The sequence below is a fragment of the Lycium ferocissimum genome, chromosome 4 (assembly GCF_029784015.1).
Source record: "Lycium ferocissimum isolate CSIRO_LF1 chromosome 4, AGI_CSIRO_Lferr_CH_V1, whole genome shotgun sequence".
NCBI lineage: Eukaryota > Viridiplantae > Streptophyta > Magnoliopsida > Solanales > Solanaceae > Lycium > Lycium ferocissimum.
This window is the reverse complement of record NC_081345.1, coordinates 15,159,914-15,181,432: the sequence shown is the minus strand read 5'-3', so window position 1 is coordinate 15,181,432 and position 21,519 is coordinate 15,159,914. Positions and strand designations below refer to the sequence as shown.

The following is a 21,519-nucleotide window of genomic DNA, read 5'->3' as shown; positions in this document are numbered from 1 at the left end:
GATATGACTAGACTTTCATTATATCGAGGCACAAAGGAAGGGCAAGACTAAAGTTTGACTGTTGGAGATTTGCTGTTCGACTTTCCAGGTAGGTTACGGTTTACCTTATGGTGAGACTTCGATTAGCGAAGCGTATGTTTAGATGATATTGTCGGAAAATGCATGTAAGCCTTCGGGTACGAAGTTGGGATGGATATTGTCTTAGGTTGGGCCTTGTTGTATGATTAGGGGGCTAGCCACCCCGTTGTGTTGCTGAGTCATCTTGATCTATTTACTTATTGGCTCGTTGACACGTGGAGACATTGGTAATTGTGACTAGTGATATATCATGGCCATGATATTGCGGTACTTTACTTGATTAATACTGAGATGAGAATGGTGATTCCATTATGGCTTATTTTGTAGCCTTACTGCTGATATCACTTGTATGCCATGTGTGGTACTGTTTCGGATTGAATTGGTTGTTGATATTACATTTCATCATATTCATACTCATTTCCATGATACATTGATATATGCATGGTTATGGCACCAATGATGATATGTGAGAGAGTGTAGTCTCCGAGGTCTTTGCCGGAGAGTGTAAAAGAGAGATGAGTGTTCGTTGCCCGAGGTTTCTTGCCGGGAATGATGGAGTGTCCGATGGCCGAGGTCTTTGCTGGGATCGTGAGAGTGTGCTCGTGATCTGAGGTCATATTCCGGAGCGAGTGGTACATGGACTTCGCGGGTCCCCCATGGGTCATGATCGCCGAGATGTGGAGTTACTCCGCCCGGGACATGTTGTACAAAGCTACATATGCATTGCATTCATCCTACATACATTATTGCATTGCATTGTATCTTGGTTCCTGTTGATTGTTGTGATACTACTGTGATATACTGATTTGGATTGATTATACTGAGACTTGACACAGTTGGGTTTAGATGCTATGACATAGGAGATGACTTGTTCTATGGATATGGATTCGTTTTGACTTGTACTTGTTGGTTTATGTGTTTATCTTACTTTGTTGTCTTTATATACGTTAGCTAGTCTTAGTCGGCATATGATACGTTAGCTCCTCGTGGCTGATATTCGAGGATTGCTGATCCGAGTCCTTCAGGGTGAGCATGAGGACGTTCGCTGCCCAAAGACTCTTTCAATCATTATGTCTTTATTTCCATTTTGAGACATGATCTTTGAGACTACTATGTATTATTATGATTCAAACTTGTAGTATTTAGTTTGTGAGACTTACGCTATTTTACTTCTTCCGCTATTTTCTCTTATTTGTGAATGTTGAGTTCAGGGTTCGCCTACCGAGTTGGGAAAGGTGGGTGCCCAGACGACTTAGTGAAATTAGGTCGTGATAGTGTGACAAAAAATGGAAGGGGGAATATTATTTTGGGTGGTCCCCATAATTTTTTCATATAGAAATATATATACACACACGCATAACAAAAAGTGAGGGGTCATTTTTTATAGAATAGAGAGAGAAATGGACAGACCCCAAAAAACAAAAATCATCTTCTTCATTTTGAGTTCACCGGAAACAACCAACACCGCCAAACCATCACTCCTCCATCCAACCCGTCACCACCTACCGGAAAAACCTAGCAAAAAAAATAATCACCAAACAGACCCCATCGCCCTTACACCACCACCACCCCTGAACAACCCATCGGTCACCACTGTTCCCTTCACCATAACCCAGCAACCAAACCACCCCCACTTTTATTTCTGTCCAAACAACCCCTAATACACTACCATTCAACCACCTCACCAGTTAAATGGGCAGGGGCTTTAATTTCGAATTGAATTAAGATACAAATATTTCAATGTCGGTTTATTTCATTCATTTTGGGTAGCCAAACGTTAGGTTCGTTTAAATTGTTTGTGTGTTTTTCTTTTACTTGCTTTCAATATTGTATATTCATTCTCGGGTGGGATGTCCCAGAAGAAAACAAAAATGTGAAAAAAAATGGAGGCCGTTCGTGGAGAAGACCCCAGGATGTCGGGGATAGGTTAGGATAGTTTAGCATAGCGTAGTTTAGGTTTATTTTCTCGCATTTTTTCTTTTATTTCGGGTTGTAATAATTCGGACTTTATTTTCAAACTTTTCTTGGTACGCGTGCTTGTTTGTTGTTTGAGGTTACCTTATTGAGTTTCTATTTAAGCGAATACGGGTTAATTAAAGCGACCGTACTTAAACCACGGGACTCGAGGGATGCCTCACACCTTCCCCTCGGTTAACAGAATTCCTTAACCCGAATCTTTGTCGCTAATCAGATTTAGAGTCAAACCTGTTCTTAAAAGGGATAACTATTTTAAAGGTGACTTGGCACACCGAAACCATTGTCAAGTGGCGACTCTTGTTATTTCTAAAATAATCCCTTTTGAAACACATTTTGATCACTTTCGATTTGAAAACCCCTTTGAAATTAACATATAAATCATTTTTGTGGGAAAAAGGGGTGTGACAGCTCTGGTGAATCTGCTGGGGACTTTTAGAATTCGAACTTCTTAAAATGACTCGTATTGGCTTAGTTAGAAACTCTTGGGTGAACACTTTGTTTGGTTAATCGTTTTGCCTTATTTGCTAGTTGCTTGAGTGTATTTGTTTATCGCGTTTCATTACCTGATACCGCTTTATATCTGGCATCATTTGCATAACCCTCAATTCTTTCTGCAACAAGTTTCGGAGTACGTTGTAAGCGTACACGACTTTTTCGAGAGTCATCCAAATTTTTAGGGAGGGGGCATTTCAAGCGTGGAGTAGGAGGAAAGCAAAGCAGCCGCTATCGACCACGTGCCTCCTCGAATAGCCTTTGTTAGTAATCCCCAACTTCGGTCAGCCTTTAGGACACTCTTATTTGCATCATGTCATTTGGACCTAGCAGGACCCGATCCTTGGTATCGTGTTCTTTTGTAGGAGACTTACCCCAAAATAATGTCAAACTGGGCCCGCGGCCTATATATATATATATATATATATATATATATATATATATATATTATTATTATTATTATTATTATTATTATTATTATATATATATATTATTAATATATATATATATATATATATATATATATATATATATATATATATATATATAAAAAGGCATTAATCATCCCTATGTGCAACTTGTTGCATTTTGAGTGTAAAAAGGTCATTTAGCGGACCGAATTGGTAAGGAGTGTTTGAAAAGAAAAATGAGAAAATGAGATGACTTGAAAGTAGTAAGCGGGTATTGGAAAGAAATTTCGTAGCTTTAGGAGTTTTAGCGTCTTTTATAAAAGAAGAAAAAAAAAGATTTTTCCCTTTCTTTCATTTATTAGAAAAAAAAAAAAGATTTTCTTATTTCTATGCATTTTGTTTGAAAAAATAGAATTCCAAAAAGATTTTACGTTCGTTATTTTTTTTTTTTAAAAAAGTGTTTTGTTTAGTTTTAGTCTCTTTAGTACATGTCTTAGTTAAAAACCCAAAAAGATTTTTATTTTTGTTTTATTCCATGTTTTTGAGAAAAAGAAAAAAAAAAGAAAGAGAAATAGTTGTTCTTTTCGAGTCAGGGGTCAGTTTTTCAAAATGTCCTTAACAGTATAATTGGCACGAACTACGCACACCTGATTCCCGTCCCTCGGGGCGACGATACATAGGCAGCCCTGTTTGGGTTCGGTGATATTTAGTAAAAAATCCAAAAAAGAGAGTTTTGATCCTTATTAAAAATTAAAAAAGAGAGAGAGTCTTTGTCATCTTTATTCAAAAATTCAAAAAAAAAAAAAAGGAGTTTTATTTTTGATTCAAGAAATCCAAAAAAAGAGAGGAAAAAAAAAAGATATTTCCTTCCGGTAGTTTATAGGTTCCCTTTGGTAGGAATTTCAAACTTAGAAAATCAAAAATATTTTCTTTTACTTGTCTTTTAGGATTCTTTGTTAGGAAAGTCAAAAATTCAAAAATATTTTTTGAGTCTCGTTTGCTTCAAAATTCAAAAAGAAAAGAGTTTGTTGATTACTCTATGTCCAATCTTCCCGAACTACGCAAAGATCTGATTCATGTTTAACATGATACGTAGGCAACCCAAGTCGGGTTCGATCGAATTATTTTCAAAAAATGCAAAAAAGAGTAGTGAAAGAGCGGAGAACAAAAGAAAAAAAAAAGAGGAAAGAGAATGAGTTAACCAATAGGTGTGGAAATGAAAAATGAAAGAGAGGAAGGCCAAATCAAGCGGGAATTGGGATGATACCAAAATGACATTGTTACCCTTAGAATCATTCTAGAATTGATTATTGTGAATATGTGCATAAAATATCCTAACCCACTTGTCTTTCATTCATAATGTTTTAGAAGGTGGTTGGTTTGTGGTTTTAAAGCTGGCAACTCATCCATACAGCACAAGGTCGAAAACCAAAAAGGGAATGGCAACCAACGAGGACATGTCGCTTTGGTTGATGCAAGTGCTCAATCACAGTTGGTTGACCAAAACACAGGGTTAACTGAAGAAGTAAGAATCATTAAAACAACACATGAAAAACATGTATCGGGCTTGGACGACTGGTCAGGCACTACCTCCATCGCCTCCTGGCTTCCCAAACATTTCCCCTACTATGCCAACTTCAATCCAAGTTTCGCGTACTGTGTCAGGTGACCCATCTAACAGTGAGCCCATGTTCAAATCCCCAGATACTCAACCCTATACTTCAGAACCAACTTTCAAAGTCTCTGATCCGTACCTTCACGTTGAGCCTCCCGTTAACACTGAAAAGCTTACTAGTACCGCAGAAGATGAGGAAATTGAAAAGCTTGGAGCGATCCATAAGAAAATTGCAAGATGGTCATAAGAGTGTTCCATACAAAGACTTGTGCATGTTTCCTAATGTTCACTTGCCCTCCGGTTTTAAGACTCCATAGTTTGACAAGTTTGATGGGCATGGTGATCCTCTAGCCCACTTGAAGGGGTATTGCAATCAATTAAGAGGAGCTGGAGGTAAGGACGAAATGCTTATAGCCTACTTTAGCTAGAGTTTAACAGGAATAGCTTCAAATTGGTTCGCCGATCAGGATATCATTAAATGGCATACTTAGGATGATATGACTCAAGAGTTTGTGCGACAGTTTCAGTATGATATAGACATTACTACAGATAAAATGTCCATGACCAATTTGCGAAGAAATCTACCGAAAGTTTCGTGAATTTGCCATTGGTGGAGAGAGTGTGTCTGCTAGAGTAAAGCCTCCAATGGCAGAAGGTAAGGTGGTGGATACTTTTCTTCAAGCTCAAACCAAAGAATACTATCAACACATGCTCTCAGCACTGGGCAAATCGTTCATTGAGGTTATTAAAATGGGCGAAATGATAGAAGATGGAATCAAAACAGGGCGTATCATGAGTTTTGCTGACATGAAAGTAAATGCAAAAGTAACTCAAAATGGTTCAAGAAATCTAAAGGATATGATGGAAAATGACGATGTAGCCATGGTTATATCGGGACGAAGTCGGCGACCAGTGATGGATCCGCCTCGTCATATACCCACCACAATCTCAAACGTCCCCAAGCTCCATATAATCAACACACGATTCTCTTCACAAGACCCTCAATATCCCATGCCACCTCTCCTATACTTTTCCTGTGGTGTGCAGCCATATGTTCAACCACATCCTTACCAACGATGGGATACACTAGCTCCACATGGTTCTTACCTGCTCCCACAAGCATACCAATTGGAGAATCTTATACGACCTTATTCCGAAAAAAAAGAGACAACAAAGAAGGCAGGATCACGGAAAATTTCTCGGGTATACTCGACCCATATTCAAAAGTTGATAATGATGAATTGGTAAAAGGGACCCAGAACTTGTTTGTTGAGAATAATTTGATTGAAATTGATAATGATTCAAGCAACGCTTATGTGCAACTTAGTAGCTAAGGTGTCAAGCTCAGCAGTTGGGGAAATCACTCATTTTCCCACTAGGAACGAGTATTGTTAGTTTGTTTTGATGTTTTTTCTGTTATCCGGATTATTCACGGTTGTAACCTAGATTTTACTTTGCTTGTTTTAATGTTCAAACCCTTCTATCCTTTTTTTTAAATGAAAAATGAAGGAAAAAAGAGTTTATGTTTTTGTCAAATTTTTAATTCATTTTGTTTAGTTTTCTTTTATACAATTTGTTTCAGGCTAGTTCTGGTGACATGGCATGCATGCGGATTTTTTGATCAGCTCGGAAAACCTGGTCTCTCGGCAATATGGAACCTCTCAACAGCTCCCGTTCTTTTATGGGGTCCTATCGGGATAGGTAGGCCCAAGCCTTTTTCCCTCCCCCTCCCTCCATAAGACCCTCTTTCTCTTTCCCTCTCGGGAAAGAAGATAAGAAAGGATTCTGCAGAAAAAAAAAAACAACAAAATCCGATCCAATTTATCATAATCGATTAGTTAACATGTTGGTTAACCGTATTCTGAAACACGAAAAAATGGTTATGGACCCACGATGACGAAAAGTAAGTGATGCGTTGGACTTAGAAAATCTTAGGCCAAACTAAATGTTGATCAGTGAAGACAAGAAAGCTTTTAAGTGTAGACGACTCCTTGAACTTGAAATTCCATTCCTTTATCTGGTGGGAGGGTTTAGAGCCAGTTAAAAGCCAAGGGACATATGCGCCAAAACTTGAAAATTGTGAAGAAGAACATTTGAGGAAACAAGTAGAGACAAATATGAAAGAAAAGTGAGAGACAATATCCAACAATGCATTTGTTGTGAAGAGATGCCATGTGATTTTCATTTCTCATTCTCAAATTGTGTGTTTTGTACTTTGACATTTTTAAGGATTGGTATGACGAAGGCATTTCATTCTGCTATCTAAATGTTGTGTCACCATTTCTTACCCTTGTTGAGCCTTAGTTTTATTTTCTTTCATACCCCTCTTTTGGAATCAAAATAGAATCAGAAAAGAGAAAAAAAACCAAAAAAAAAAGAAAAGAGAAGGACAACGAAAAGAAAAAGAAAGAAGGAAACAAAATCACACAAACAAAAAAAAAAAAAAAACAAAGAGAGAAAACACAAAAAATGAGCTGTCGGAACTACATCTGACCTGATTCTTATCTTGACAGGATATGTAGGCAACCCTATTCTGTGGTTCGGTCCAACCATAGAAAATTCAAAATTTTCCGTTTCAAAGAAACTAGGACAGAAGTTATTTTTCCTTTTGAGTCGATTTCAAAAGTTGTAAGTCTCACCCCTATTATTTTTGTGTTGTCTTCGAGCTTCCACGCCATCCTTTCTTTTCAACCCTGTCCAAAAGCCACGTTACAACCAAAGAAAAGACCTTTAGATCAATCATTGAGAATGTCAAGGCTAAGCACGCTATGAGTATGAGACATTTGCTAACAAGCATCACCTGTCTGCATAAGCATAAGGGAAGAGGAAGAAAAAATGAAAATGAGAGAGTCTTACTAGTGAAAACCTTCACAGGCACCATAAGGCGACTGTGAGTTGAGATAATTAAAAATGAGAGAGTCTTACTGATGAAAACCTTCCCGGACACCATAAGGCGATGGTGAGTTAAGAGAATGGAAAATGAGAGAGTTTTATTCGTGAAAATCCTCACGGGCACCGTAAGGCGATGGTAAGACGAGAGACAAACAAATGAGATAGGCTTAGTGGTAAAAACTCTTCGGATATGAGAGTCATGAACATGTTGAAAAGGTCGGGATATGAAACTCTGGTGTCAAAACAAGTTATGAGAGCACAACAAAAGTTAAAGGATAGATTGGTTGAACAGATCAGGCCGCTCAATCCAAATGCATGTCATGACCATTGGGGCCAGCTACCACATTCAGATAAATGTCCTTTTTTCCTTTTCTCCCAATAAGGGATATTTCTTGTTGAATATTGCCTCTTTCCATTTCTATATCTTTTACTTCTTTTGCTTTGTTTCGTTGAGTCAATTCACGTTAGAACGAGTGGAGAAAGGATTTCAAAACTTGCTACTAGCTTTTCCAATTGCGAAGCAAGACATTTGGCTAGCACATCAAGGTAACATGATTCAAAGTGGGGTAGAGTACCCGATGAGTTATCGTTTGTTAATAGGTTCTGGATTCATGAAAATATAAAGGATCAGTAGAGTTTGAATTAATGGGCACCATGAAACAGACGTGTTGGTGGTGGTTTTGTTTAAAGTTACTGAAAGTCACTCCGGTAGCCAGAGTTTGGGTCAGTGGTCCAACAAGCTGACAACGAGCACTGACTATTTGAAATCACAGCTAAATAGGACAAGTGCATGAGCAATCACCTTCAGAACCAAGGACACAAACCAACCACCACATTTTAAAACTCACAATTTTTCTTTGTTTGAAACAGGAATGGATGTTATCCTCAAATCAAAGGTTCAAAGCTTCAAAAGGGACAATGTCTCATTTTTGCCGATGCAAAAGGCAATGTCACAACATAGGTTTGAAAGTAACAAAAATGATCAAATTTTCAATTATGAATACTGTCACCCCTAAGAGAAGCATTTCTTAGTCCGGGTCTTTCAGTTTTTGCTCCTAGGAGATGCACTTCCTAGTCAGAGTCTTTCAGTTTACCCCTAAAGAGACGCATTTCTTAGTATGCACTTCTTAGTCTGGGTCTTTCAGGTTTTGATTTTAGGAGATGCACTTCCTAATTTAAACCATTACATCTAGGAGACGCACTTCCTAGTCAAAGTATTTCAAGTCTTCCTCCTACAAGATGCACTTCCTAGTCAGAGTATTTCAGTTTAACCCCTAAGAGACGTACTTCTTAGTCAGGGTCTCGTGTTTTTCTTTAGGAGACGCACTTCCTAGTCAGAGTATTTTAGTTTAACCCCTAAAAGACGCACTTCTTAGTCAGGGTCTTTCAGGTTTTGGTTCTAGGAGACGCACTTCCTAATGCAAACCTCTACTCCCAGGAGACGCACTTCCTAGTCGAGTCTTTCAGTTTAACCCCTAAGAGATGCACTTCTTAGTTTGGGTCTTTCAGTTTTTATGTTTAGGAGATGCACTTCCTAATTTGAACCATAACTCATAGGAGACGCACTTCCTAGTTTGGATATTTCAGGTTTTTGACTTTAGGAGACGCATTTCCTAATGCAAAGCTCTACTCTTAGGAGATGCACTTCCTAGTCGAGTTTTTCAGTTTAACCCCTAAGAGATGCACTTCCTAGTCTAGGTCTTTCAGTTTTTCATTTAGGAGACGCACTTCTAATTCGAATCATAACTCATGGGAGACGCACTTCCTAATTTCGATCTTTCAGTTTTTACTTTTAGGAGACGCACTTTCTAATTTGAACCATTATCCCTAAGAGACACACTTCTTAGTCTAGGTCTTTCGAGTTTTGCTGTTAGGAGATGCACTTCCTAGTCAAAGTAATTCATTTTTAACCCCTAAGAGACACACTTCTTAGTTTGGGTCTTTCAGGTTTTTGCTTTTAGGAGACATACTTCCTAATTTAAACCATAACACCTAGGAGACGCATTTCCTCATCAGAATATTGCAGTTTAGCCCTTAAGAGACGCACTTCTTAGTCTGGGTTTTTTACATTTAGCTTTTAGGAGATGCACTTCCTAATTGGATTCATTATTCTTAGGAGATGCGCTTTCTAGTTTGAGTTTTCAGATTCACCCCTGGGAGACGCACTTCCTAGTTAGTACATTTGATATTACTTTCATCTTTGAATTGCATTACATATAGTTTATGATTTTGCTAACACTCAAAAAAATTTCCTGGTGCAAACTGGGACATAAAAATTTTCTTCGTATTGTTTGTCTTTGGTGATATACAAGACCCACCGGAAGAATGAGAAGCAAGTCAGGACCCACCTGAAGAATGGGAAGAAAGTCAGGACCTGGCTGACGAATGGGAAGCAAGTCATGAACACTTTTGGAGAATAGGGACATCTTTCAATTTCAAGTTCAAGAGCCCGCCTGAAGAATAGGGTATACCTTTAGTTGGTTTCAAGTTCAGTCAGAAGTAGCAGGAGCTTCGCTTGAAGAATAGGGTTTACTTTCGAGATCAGAACGCTTATCTCACCACTTGGGAAAGCATGAAAATTCAAGTCAATATTCAAGAGAAGCGGCATAGTAGGATCTTGTACTTGTATTTTTTTTTTAACTTTTGTTTTCATTTTGATGTAATAACAGGAGCCGCGGACGGGAACCTCGACAGGACCTCAATCGACTCTCCAACTCAGTATGTTCCATCATCCTTCTTACCTTTTGAACTACACGAGATCTGATTCCCTTATAACCCGGGATATGTAAGATGTCCAAGACCAGGGCTCGGTCACACTTTTTTGTTCTGTTCCATTCTCTTCCTCCAAATAATGGTCGGGTCAAAAATTTGTCTCGTCGTCTACGTCTTTGTCTGAAAACTCTTCGTGTTCCCAACCACAGAAGGACAGGTTGTAGACACATAATTTTTTACCCTCCCCGAGTTGTTTTACACGATTTTTAACATTAAATATTTTTTTTCGGCTTAATCTTGCTATTCTGGAATTTATCTCATTTTAGTTGTTTTTATTTTGTGAAAATAAAAAAAATATAATACAAAAAATAGAGTCATATTTAAGATAAAGAGAAAATTTCAAAAAATATTCTTTTATTTTTTATCGGATTTAAATGTATAAGTTTGTATTTTTTTAGTCTAAAATTAGGTGGTTAATATTCTTATAAGTGTATTTTGATTTTTATTAAAACAAAGAAAAGACAAAAAAATGGACCAACCAAAAAGTTCCACCTCATAAAATTCCTTCCAACAAACTAATTCCTCCCACTCCATTTTACAATGGCAAAATACATCAAAACACCCCTAAACTATACCCAAAATGTCGATATCACACCTAAACTATACGAGCGACCTATTTCACACCTTAACATCTTAAAAGTGAATTTAATTCCTCCCCTGCAAGGTATTATACCACTTTCACAGCGTGTGGTGTTCCACACGCGCATGCCACGTCAGCGCCACGTGGAAATAAAATAAATTTTATTATTTTCAAGTACTTTTTCTTTTTCTTTTTTAATTTGCACTATTTTCTTTTTTCCTTTTCTTCTACACTCATTACAAAACCCACCACCCCCACCACCAATTTCACCATAACCATATCCGCCACTACACAAATTTGCACCACCACCCATTTCACCACCTTCCCACCACCCCCAAAGGGCGCTCGTGCAATTTCTTAATTGTTGCCCGTATGAAAGTGGCCTAGGCAATTTTTCATTGCCCATTTGAAGGGCAGCCGTGCAATGTCTTCATTTGAAGGGCAGCTCGTGCAATTTTTCATTGCCCATTTGAAGGGCAGCCGTGCAATGTCTTCATTGCAATGGGCAATTCCTGCAATTTTTCATTGCCCATTTGAAGGGAAGTCGTGCAATGTCTGCATTGCCAATGGGCAGTTCGTGCAATTTCTTCATTTCCCATTTGAAGGGCAGTTCGTGCAATGTAAGAAGATCGGAAAAAATGGAAGCTCACCGGAAAATATTGAAGCTCATTATTATTTTATAGGTAGATTAGATGCAAATTTGGTGATCGAAAAATGAAGAAGATCGGAAAAAATGGAAGCTCACCGGAAAATATTGAAGCTCATTATTATTTTATAGGTAGATTAGATGCAAATTTGGTGACCGGAAAAATAAGATCAGAAAAAATGGAAGTTCACCGGAAAATATTGAAGCTCATTGGAAACAATGGTGGTTATGCAATAAGAGAGGGAGTAGGGATGAAGAAGTAAGGGAGGGTGGGGGAGGAGGGTGGTGAGGGGGTTACAAAAATATTTATTTTAATAAAAAATGAAATAAAAAAATAATTTTTTATAAAAAACGCGCCACTTATTAATTATTTTTTTATTTTGTGCCACATCAGCTTGCAGGGGGAATTAAATTCACTTTTAAGATGTTAAGGTGTGTAATAGGTCGCTCGTATAGTTTAGGTGTGATATCGACATTTTGGGTATAGTTTAGGGGTATTTTGATGTATTTTGCCTTTTACAATACACGTTTTCATACATCTGCACATATACACCATCACACCTTGAGCACATTCCATACGTGGGGCCCACTAGGATTTTTCTTGCTCACTACTCCACTTTTCTTCACAATATACACATCACACGAAAAGGGCACAAGAAAGAAAAAAACAGATATTAAAAGGAGGAGAGGACACGTGACAAAAAATGGAAGGGGGAATATTATTTTGGGTGGTTCCATATTTTTTTTATATAGAAATATATATACACACACGCATAACAAAAAGTGGGGTCCGGAACAAAAATGGTGTCAAAAAAAAATTTTGAACCAAAATACCCCAACAAAAAAAAAAGTTACCAATGTACCTTTACCAGTATTTTTGCGCTAAAGCACTTAACCATAACGGCATTAAGCACTTTACGCGGTAAAATGCGAAAAGCCGAGTTTTCTGGGTGTCCTATAACGCGATATTTTATCGCGTTATACTATAGCGTAGTAAAATCTCGTGTTATACTTCTTCAACATAAACCGATTGGGTTCCACCACCGGTCCCCTCCCAAATGCTTTAAAAAAAAAAAAAAGGAAACCGCCATTGACGGAGAAAAAGAGGTGGTCCCACTTCCAAAAACGCCACTTTCTATTAAATTTCGTCCGGAAAGTTTAGATTCTCGGATATTCAAGTCGAGGAGCAAGATTCTAAGTTCAAATTTTGGGGAAAAGCGGCGTAGAACTCGATTAAATAACTCTACAAAAAATCTTCGATTAAGGTTTTTTACTATGAACTTTTGTTATTATTAAGGCATCATTACCCCCCTCACCTAGTAGCGTTTTTGCTACGACACACCTTACCTAATGTTTGGTCCTATCACCCCCTTAAACTATTTAAAATCGTAATATTTTACCCCCAAAACGCTGATGCCCACTCTCATATGGGAGAGTGACATACACTCTCCTTGCCACATGTGCATTTATTTTTTATTTTTTTAATATTCGGCTTACGTGTCAATTTTTAAGAATAAAAAAATAAAAAATTGATTTTTCTTTTACAAAATTTATTTTTTTAAAACCCGTTTTAAAAAAAAAAAAAAGTGAATTAAAAAACTGATTTTTCTTTTAAAAAATTTATTTTTAAAATCTGTTTTAAAAAAAAAAAAAAAAAAACTGAAAACGAGAATTTAAAAAATGATTTTTCTTTTAAAAAATTTATTTTTAAAACCCGTTTTTTAAAAAAAAAAAAAAAAAAAAAAACGCGAATTAAAAACTCGATTTTTCTTTTAAAATTTATTTTTAAACCGTTTAAAAAAAAAAAAAAAAAAACTGAAAAGTCGAATTAAAAAAACTCATTTTTCTTTTAAAAAATTCATTTTTAAAACCCGTTTTAAAAAAAAAAAAGCGAAAATGCGAATTAAAAACTGATTTTTCTTTAAAATATGGAAAAATGGATTTGTTAATAATATGGAAAGCTTGATTATTTTTTTAAAAAATGTCTTAAAAGATCTTGATTTTCATGATTTCATTTTCTTAGGACACTTTTATTTTTCAAAAAAAAATCGGAAAAAGTGTTTTTCTTGTCAAAATTTGAAAAAAAAACTGATTTTTTATAAAATTTTGAAAAAAATTAATTATTTTTTTAAAATGTGAAAAACTATATTTATATTCATATTTTAAGAAAATACAAATTTTTAAGAAAAAATTAAGTTTTTCAGTTTTTTATGTTTTCACTCTCTCAAAGAGAGTGAAACACACTCTCCTTGCCACATCGGCATTTTAGGGGTAAAATATTACGGTTTTAAATAGTTTAGGGGGGTGATAGGACCAAACATTAGGTAAGGTGTGTCGTAGCAAAAACGCTACTAGGTGAGGGGGGTAATGATGCCTTATCCCATTTTGTTATATACATTATATTCTAAGCATGCTTAACATTTAATCCTTGCTATGTTTCAAAAAAAAAAAAACAATTTTTTTTTGTTGTTCTTTTTTCGATTCCGGCGTTGGCTTTTACCTGTTCGATTTTTTTTTTTTTTTTGGTTTAATTCAATATTTGTTAAATGTTTATGAATTGTTAATTTGTTAAATGTTTATGAATTGTTAATTTGTTATATGTTTATGAGTTGTTAATTTTTTAATTATTTATGAATTGTTAATGAATTATTATTTTGTTAAATATTAATTATGAATTTATTAGTTGTTAAATATTGTTTATGAATTGAAAGAAATTGATTGGTAATGAATTATTATGTTGTTAACACTTTGATTGGATGATTGTTATGTATTATTTTGACATTTTTCGTATTGTGTCATATTGTATAGGACCAAATCAATAGTTACATAAAATATGACCTTTCGTCGTTACATAAAAATTATCTAAAAGAGTAACAATCAAAACAAACATTGTATTTAAATTAACAACATAATATAATACAATAGGTAACAACCATCCAGATAAGTTGTAAATGATTATGAATTGTTATCTATATAATTTTAAAAGCGTGAATATATATATGTTAAATAAAAAAAGATTATCTAAAAAAGAATAGTTAAAGTTCTTCTTTTCATAAATACATAAGTTAACGATAAAAATGTAAAGATTATCTAAAAAAGTAACAATCAAAACAAACATTGTATTTAAATTAAAAACATAATATAATACAATAGCATTGAATCAACCATCCAGATAAGTTGTAAATGATTATGAATTGTTATCTATATAATTTTAAAAGCATGAATATATATATGTTAAAAAAAAAAATTATCCAAAAAAGAATAGTTAAAGTACTTTTTTTCATAAATATATAAGTTAACGATAAAAATGTAAAGTATGTAGAAAAATATGTGGTCGACGAATATACTCTTTTAGTCTAATTTTATCGTAGCTGTGTTGGTTATTTGGTCAACTAAAAATATATCACATATTCAAAATAGAGTTCTAAACAAATATTACTGCTGAATTTCGATTCTCAAACTAATTAACTTAAGATGATTCTCAAAAAAGTCTTTGTCATCACATATGTGTCCTTACTATCACATATTAAATTTACTGCATATCCATGTTAATTATTCACAAGATATAATACTACATAATTTACATATTCCCTACAAATTATTAATTAGTTAATATAATTTATCTTTCATTTCAAGAATAATGACTAATTTAGTTTTGTACAGACCGGACTCTTTCATGGATCCGAATGTTCCCCCGGGGCCTGTTGCTCACGCGGGGCCTTCGCTCACCCGGACCCTCTCGATAGATCGCATTGTCTTTACAAGACAATCATAGATCGTACTTATTATGGGTCGGTACTATAGGGATATCTACTAGGCTCCGCCCCGTAGGTCGCAGAGCTTGGGCTCTTTTTACGCGAGCACCCCCCACACCCTCGCGTCTTGGAGATATTGTTTCGGGGAGGCATCTACCGTTGCGTGTCCGTTGGTCGAGTACAGCATGATTGGGCGCTCATTACAGCCATGGTTGAGCGGTGGAGGCCAGAGACACATACCTTCCATCTTCGCACTGGTGAGGCCACGATTACACTTCAGGATGTGGAGGTCCTATTTGGATTGCGAGTAGATGGAGAGCCATTATACACTCGGTACGAGCCTCCTCCTGGTCAGACGTGGGCGACAGAGTTGACTAGGCTCACCCACTTCGTGCCTGTTGCCCAGGCCGTTTTCGGGGACGTAGTCGGGTTCGGATTAGTGCACTCTGCACTTTTTTGGAGGGTCTTGATCCGGTTGATGACGGCACCCCGCAGGATGCTGTTGATCGTCATGCTCGTTTGTATCCGCTATTATATTCGGGGGCATCTTGTTCCGAATTCATCGGGTGCCTTTGTCGGCCCACGTTATTTGGTTTTCTTGGAGCATCCGGACCGCCCGGGAGACTACGGTTTCGGGGGGGAGGGGGGGCTGTTTTGGCGTATCTTTACAGATGCCTGTGCCGAGCATCTATTGGAGTTGTCATAGATGTGTGTGAATTTTTTTCTGTTCTCCGAGGTAATATTTTAAGTATGCCTTCCTTTAATGTAGACAAAACTCTTGAAAAGACGACTTAAAAATCGTATTTTCTAATATCGCTGTACAGTTATGGGCATGGGAGAGGATGCTGCCTTTTCAGCCCGTACCTAGGCATCACCTCGACATTGACATGCCTTATGCGAGGAGGTGGACAGCGGGTTTTGATCGGGATGTGGATATGCACCACAGTATTCTACCATTCCGGACCAGCTTGATCACATGACGGACGATGCGGTAAAACAATTTAAATTTACATTAATAATTTAATTAAACGTCTTTTCGACTTGGTGATCACCGATTTGTATGTATATGTTATGCGGCTATTTATATATACGTCGTACGCGCTATATTAGATGGTTTGCGGCCTTCCGTAGGGTAGGTCGGGGGTTTGGATGTCGCGGTGTCCATTGATACACCCGGACATCGTAGAAGAGCATATGCCCGAGCGTGTCTTACGACGTTTGGGCGCGCGCGCAGTATACCCCCTCACGTCCGTCGCGAGCTCCGACACTACCAGCGGGACGATCGGCCGCCGTTGATGATGATTTTCGGCTTTCATGCATGTTCGGCCCACCGTTGGGAGAACATGTTAGGCACTTTGTCGTCGTCGGCCATTTGACTCCCATTCGCATTACATGCGCTCGGTATCATCGTATCACACGCCGATTGATCGGCAACCCAGCTTTGCTTCCCCCTAGGGATGTAGGATACTCAGCACTCGCCGGGCAGTACGAGACATTGGTAAGTTTATTGTATTTAGATTTATTAATCGCATTGAATGTTACGTTTTAAAAAATAACTTTTTTTCTTCTGTTGAACACAAATGCAGCTGGTGGCCGTACAGCGTTTACGCATGTTGGGGTTAGAGCATATGCCTTACCCTGGGCTTGCCGGGCTTGCGGTGGAGATGGTACGGATATCGGAGGATGGTATCCGGCAGGCAGGCGAGATTAGGCGCAGGGAGGAGCCTGTTCCGGAGGCTGAGTATCAGGCAGCGCCAGGAGGAGGACCGGGTGCTCCCGGAGGAGGAGGCGGCCGTGCCGCAGAGGACGCCGTGTCGCCGAGGGGACGCCGTGCAGGACAGAGGCCGCGGTGCCGCCGCCGCAGGACCGGTGGCAGAGGACACCATCCGGTAGATGAGGCGGATGAGGCCGATCCCATTCCGAAGGCGTTCACGGTCTAGTCCATCTGCCGACTGCGTTCGGTGCCGGTGGTAGCTCACCTGGGGACTCACCTACGTTTACGCCGACGCTCTTGCTTGCTGAGATACCCGGTCGTCATCACAGCCGAGCCAGAATGCATACATGGAGGAGCGTGATAACGTTGATTGGGCGGCGTTACGCGCTTCATTAGCTGATGAGCGGCCTGTGAGGAATTTAGAGGGACCCAGGATTCTTGACTTCGATGAGTTTTTGATCCCGATTAGTATTTAAAATGCTTCTTTGTTCATTTAAATTATTTATTTATATATATATATATATATATATATATATATATATATATATATATGTTACTCATTATTTAGTAATATTTTATATTTTAGGATTCGGCGCCCGGTCCACCGCAGCCACCCACTCGTGTGTTTTCTCATGGGTCCGTCGAGCCGGCGGTGTCTTCCCATATGACCACCGAGCCACGTGTAAGCTTTTTATTAAAATTTCTTTTATTCAACATAAGGTCAATATTTAATATATATATTTGATTATTTAAAGTACTTATTTTAAATATGTATGTTACTTATTATTTCGTTATTTTGATATTTTAGGATTCGACGCCAGCGGGTCCACAGGAGTGACCCATTTAGGAGCATTCTAGTCAGCCTGCCGAGGCAGAGGTGTCTTCTCATGAGACTACTGAGGCGCATGTAAGTTTTTTACTTAAAACTACTTTTATTCAATATAAGGTAAATATTTATTTAATTTTTATAACCTTTACTTGGACTTCGAACAACATCTCGTCCAGGAGACTACCTCATATTCACCACCACACCCATCCGAGGAGCCTACGGACCCATCTCAGAGCCTACTCGTGCGCCCGTTGACACACAAGTTTGATTAAATAAATAACGTTAATGTATTCAATATAAATAAGAAATGGTACTAATTATTATATACTTTTCAGGTTCATCCTTCGGCGCCTGAGGTGGCGACTCCAGACGAGGAAGTGGTTGAGTCTCCAGACCTAGCTCAGCCTGAGGTTCTGAGCGTGCCAGCGGGAACAGATCCCAAGAAGAAGCATGTTCTAGTCAAGGGCGCACGGGCTAGGGGAAGAGGAGATGATCATGACTTGGAGCGTCCGGTTATTAAGAGGAAGAAGGACGATGGAGACAATGGCGAGGGCGGTGGGGATGGCATGAGCCTTAGGCCTAGGGATAGTCTCCGGCATACTACATGTGAGACCCATCCACGATAGTGTATATACATTAGTATTATACAATTTATCGTAAATATTATATATTTTTTGCATATTTATATATATTATCTTAGTTTTTATTATTGTTTATAGTTTCACATCCTAAATTGATAAAAAAAAAAAAAGCTGACACGTTCGAAATAAAGTTAAGCATTAATTTAAAAATAAGACGAAACCCTAAAAGATAAATAACGTAAAGCTAATGACTACAAGTCTTCAAACAAAAAAAGACTTCGAGCACTTTTCAACCACTAAAACGACAATCCAAAGTATTGCGTATTCTTTATGTATTGAGCCTATCTTATTAATTGTACAAATATAAGTAGGGTTCTATATAAAATATTGAAGTTCGGAGTATCAAAACATGATTAATATACGGCTAAACTACGTAAAAAGGAGTGAAATGGAAAATGGCGGACTACTATAGCGCAGTAAAATAATGCGCTATAGCTAAAATCCATCTATCTATAACGCATTAAAATACTGCGTTATAGGGGAGAGAACACAACTCCTTTAGCACGCATTTTTCGCGCTAAAGAATTAACGTACCGTTACGGTCAAGTGCTTTAGTGCAAGTAAAATATCGCGCTAAAGGTACATTGGTAACTTTTTTTTTATTGGGGTATTTTGGTTTAAAAAAAAAAAATTTAAGCCATTTTTGTTCCGGACTCCAAAAAGTGGGGGGTTATTTTTTATAGAATAGAGAGAGAAACGGACAGACTCCAAAAAACAAAAATCATCTTCTTCATTTTGAGTTCACCGGAAACAACCAACACCACGAAACCATCACTCCTCCATCCAACCCGTCACCACCTACCGGAAAAACCTAGCAAAAAAAATAATCACCAAACAGACCCCATCGCCCTTACACCACCACCACCCCTGAACAATCCATCGGTCACCACTGTTCCCTTCACTATAACCCAGCAACCAAACCGCCCCCCATTTTTATTTCTGTCCAAACAACCCCTAATACACTACCATTCAACCACCTCACCAGTTAATTTTTCAGTCACGTTGAGTTGAAATTTAATGGGTTTTCCAGTCGAGTTTCCGGATTCCATTTAGCGGCTTTCTGTCGGCGATTCGGTGTTATAGTATTTTTTGTTACGTTGCGGAGCAATCTTGGTCATTGTACAAATTGTCGGAAATCTGCAATTAAATCACGAGACTCATTGTGAAAGTCCATTTCAATCCTTCTCCTATTATTGCCTTGATATTCATGATTAGATCTCAAATTTCAAGTTAACTGATTAAATGATTTGATTAAGTCTATATAGTTCTTCAATGATGGTTTGTTGAGAAAAGAATTGTTTGTTATAGCATTATGCTGCTATTTCGGATGAACTGGTGCTTTGACTATAATTAATTAGGAGCTATTAAATTGTTTTGGGCTAAAGTGAGTAATAGACTATGAGCCCGTTTGGATTGGCTTATAGCTTAAAGTCACAGCTTTGCTTATAATTTCAAAAAAAATAAGTTGGGGTAGTCCAACTTATTTTTTTTGGCTTATAAGTTGTTTTCGCCTTATAAGTCGCTTTAGATAAACTAAGCTAAATGGGTCCAATTATTTTTTGAGCTTATTTTAAGCACAAAATGACTTTAAGTCGGCTGACCAAATACTCAAAAAATAAAACAAACTTTATAAGCCAACTTATAAGCCAATCCAAACGGGCTCTATGTATGTTAAATGGGCAGGGGCTTTAATTTCGGATTGAATTATGATACAAATATTTCAATGTCGGTTTATTTCATTCATTTTGGGTAGGCAAACGTTAGGTTCGTTTAAATTGTTTGTGTGTTTTTCTTTTACTTGCTTTCAATATTGTATATTCATTCCCGGGTGGGATGTCCCAGAAGAAAATAAAAATGTGAAAAAAAAAATGGAGGCCGTTTGTGGAGAAGACCCCGGGATGTCGGGATAGCTTAGTATAGTTTAGCATAGCGTAGTTTAGGTTTATTTTCTCGCATTTTTTCTTTTATTTCGGGTTGTAATAATTCAGACTTTATTTTCAAACTTTTCTTGGTGCGCGTGCTTGTTTGTTGTTTGAGGTTACCTGATTGAGTTTCTATTTAAGCTAAAACGAGTTAATTAAAGCGACCGTTCTTAAACCACGGGACTCGAGGGATGCCTCACACCTTTCCCTCGGTCAACAGAATTCCTTAACCAGAATCTTTATCGCTGATCAGTTTTAGAGTCAAACCTATTCGTAAAAGGGATAACTATTTTAAAGGTGACTTGGCACACCGAATCCATTGTCAAGTGGCGACTCTTGTTATTTCTGAAATAATCCCTTTTGAACCACATTTTGGTCACTTTCGATTTGAAAACCCTTTTGAACTTAACATATAGATCACTTTTGTGGAAAAAGGGGTGTGACAGAGTATAGCCGATCCAATCCAATCATCACAATCAATCGTCAACATCTCAATGAAGTCATAATGTAATGTAGTGCAATAATGGTATGAGTGCAATGTCATGCCATGCAATGAGGTGTACACATGTACTCCGGACAGAAAAATCGACATCTCGGTAGCACAACCCAGCGTGACTCGCAAAGTCTAAGTGCCACCCATCCCGGATCTTTGCCCAATAGACAGACAGGACCCTGGCTAATTGTTCATAGGGGGAGTCTCACCGGCACCACCCTAGGGGACCTGCAGAGTTCATGCACTAACAACGATTCCGGGATATCATCGGAATCGGCATGCCGGAATATATCATCGGACATCGGCCATCTCACAATTACTCAAGTAAAAGAGAGTCTGTCAAATATCAATTTCATACAATCAACGATTCTGGAATTGAACCTCGGACATCGGCCTTCTCACAATCACTCAAGTAAAAGAGTTTGTCAAATATCGGTTTCATATAATCAACGATTCCTGAATGGATTTTCGAACATCGGCCTTTTCACAATTACTCAAGTAAAGAGTTTATCAAAATATCAGTTTCGCTCAATCAACTACCGGATCATCACCAGGTATCGGCCATGCATCATGAATATGAGAGAATGCGTGCAATGCATATGTAAATCAATCAAGTTCAATATCACAAGTACCACAATGGGGTACATCAACAACGTATCACATCACAATACCAACAGTGGGTATGCCAATATACATCAATAAC

The 21,519-nt window shown here is 37.7% G+C and overlaps 1 long non-coding RNA gene across 1 annotated transcript; it reads left to right on the top strand.

Moving 5' to 3' along the window:
- Positions 1-1,771: 1,771 nt before the first annotated feature.
- Positions 1,772-20,416, top strand: LOC132054387 (uncharacterized). Its single transcript, XR_009414281.1, has 2 exons — positions 1,772-2,004; positions 20,312-20,416. It is a non-coding gene; the product is annotated as an uncharacterized LOC132054387 (long non-coding RNA).
- The last annotated feature ends 1,103 nt before the right edge of the window (positions 20,417-21,519 follow it).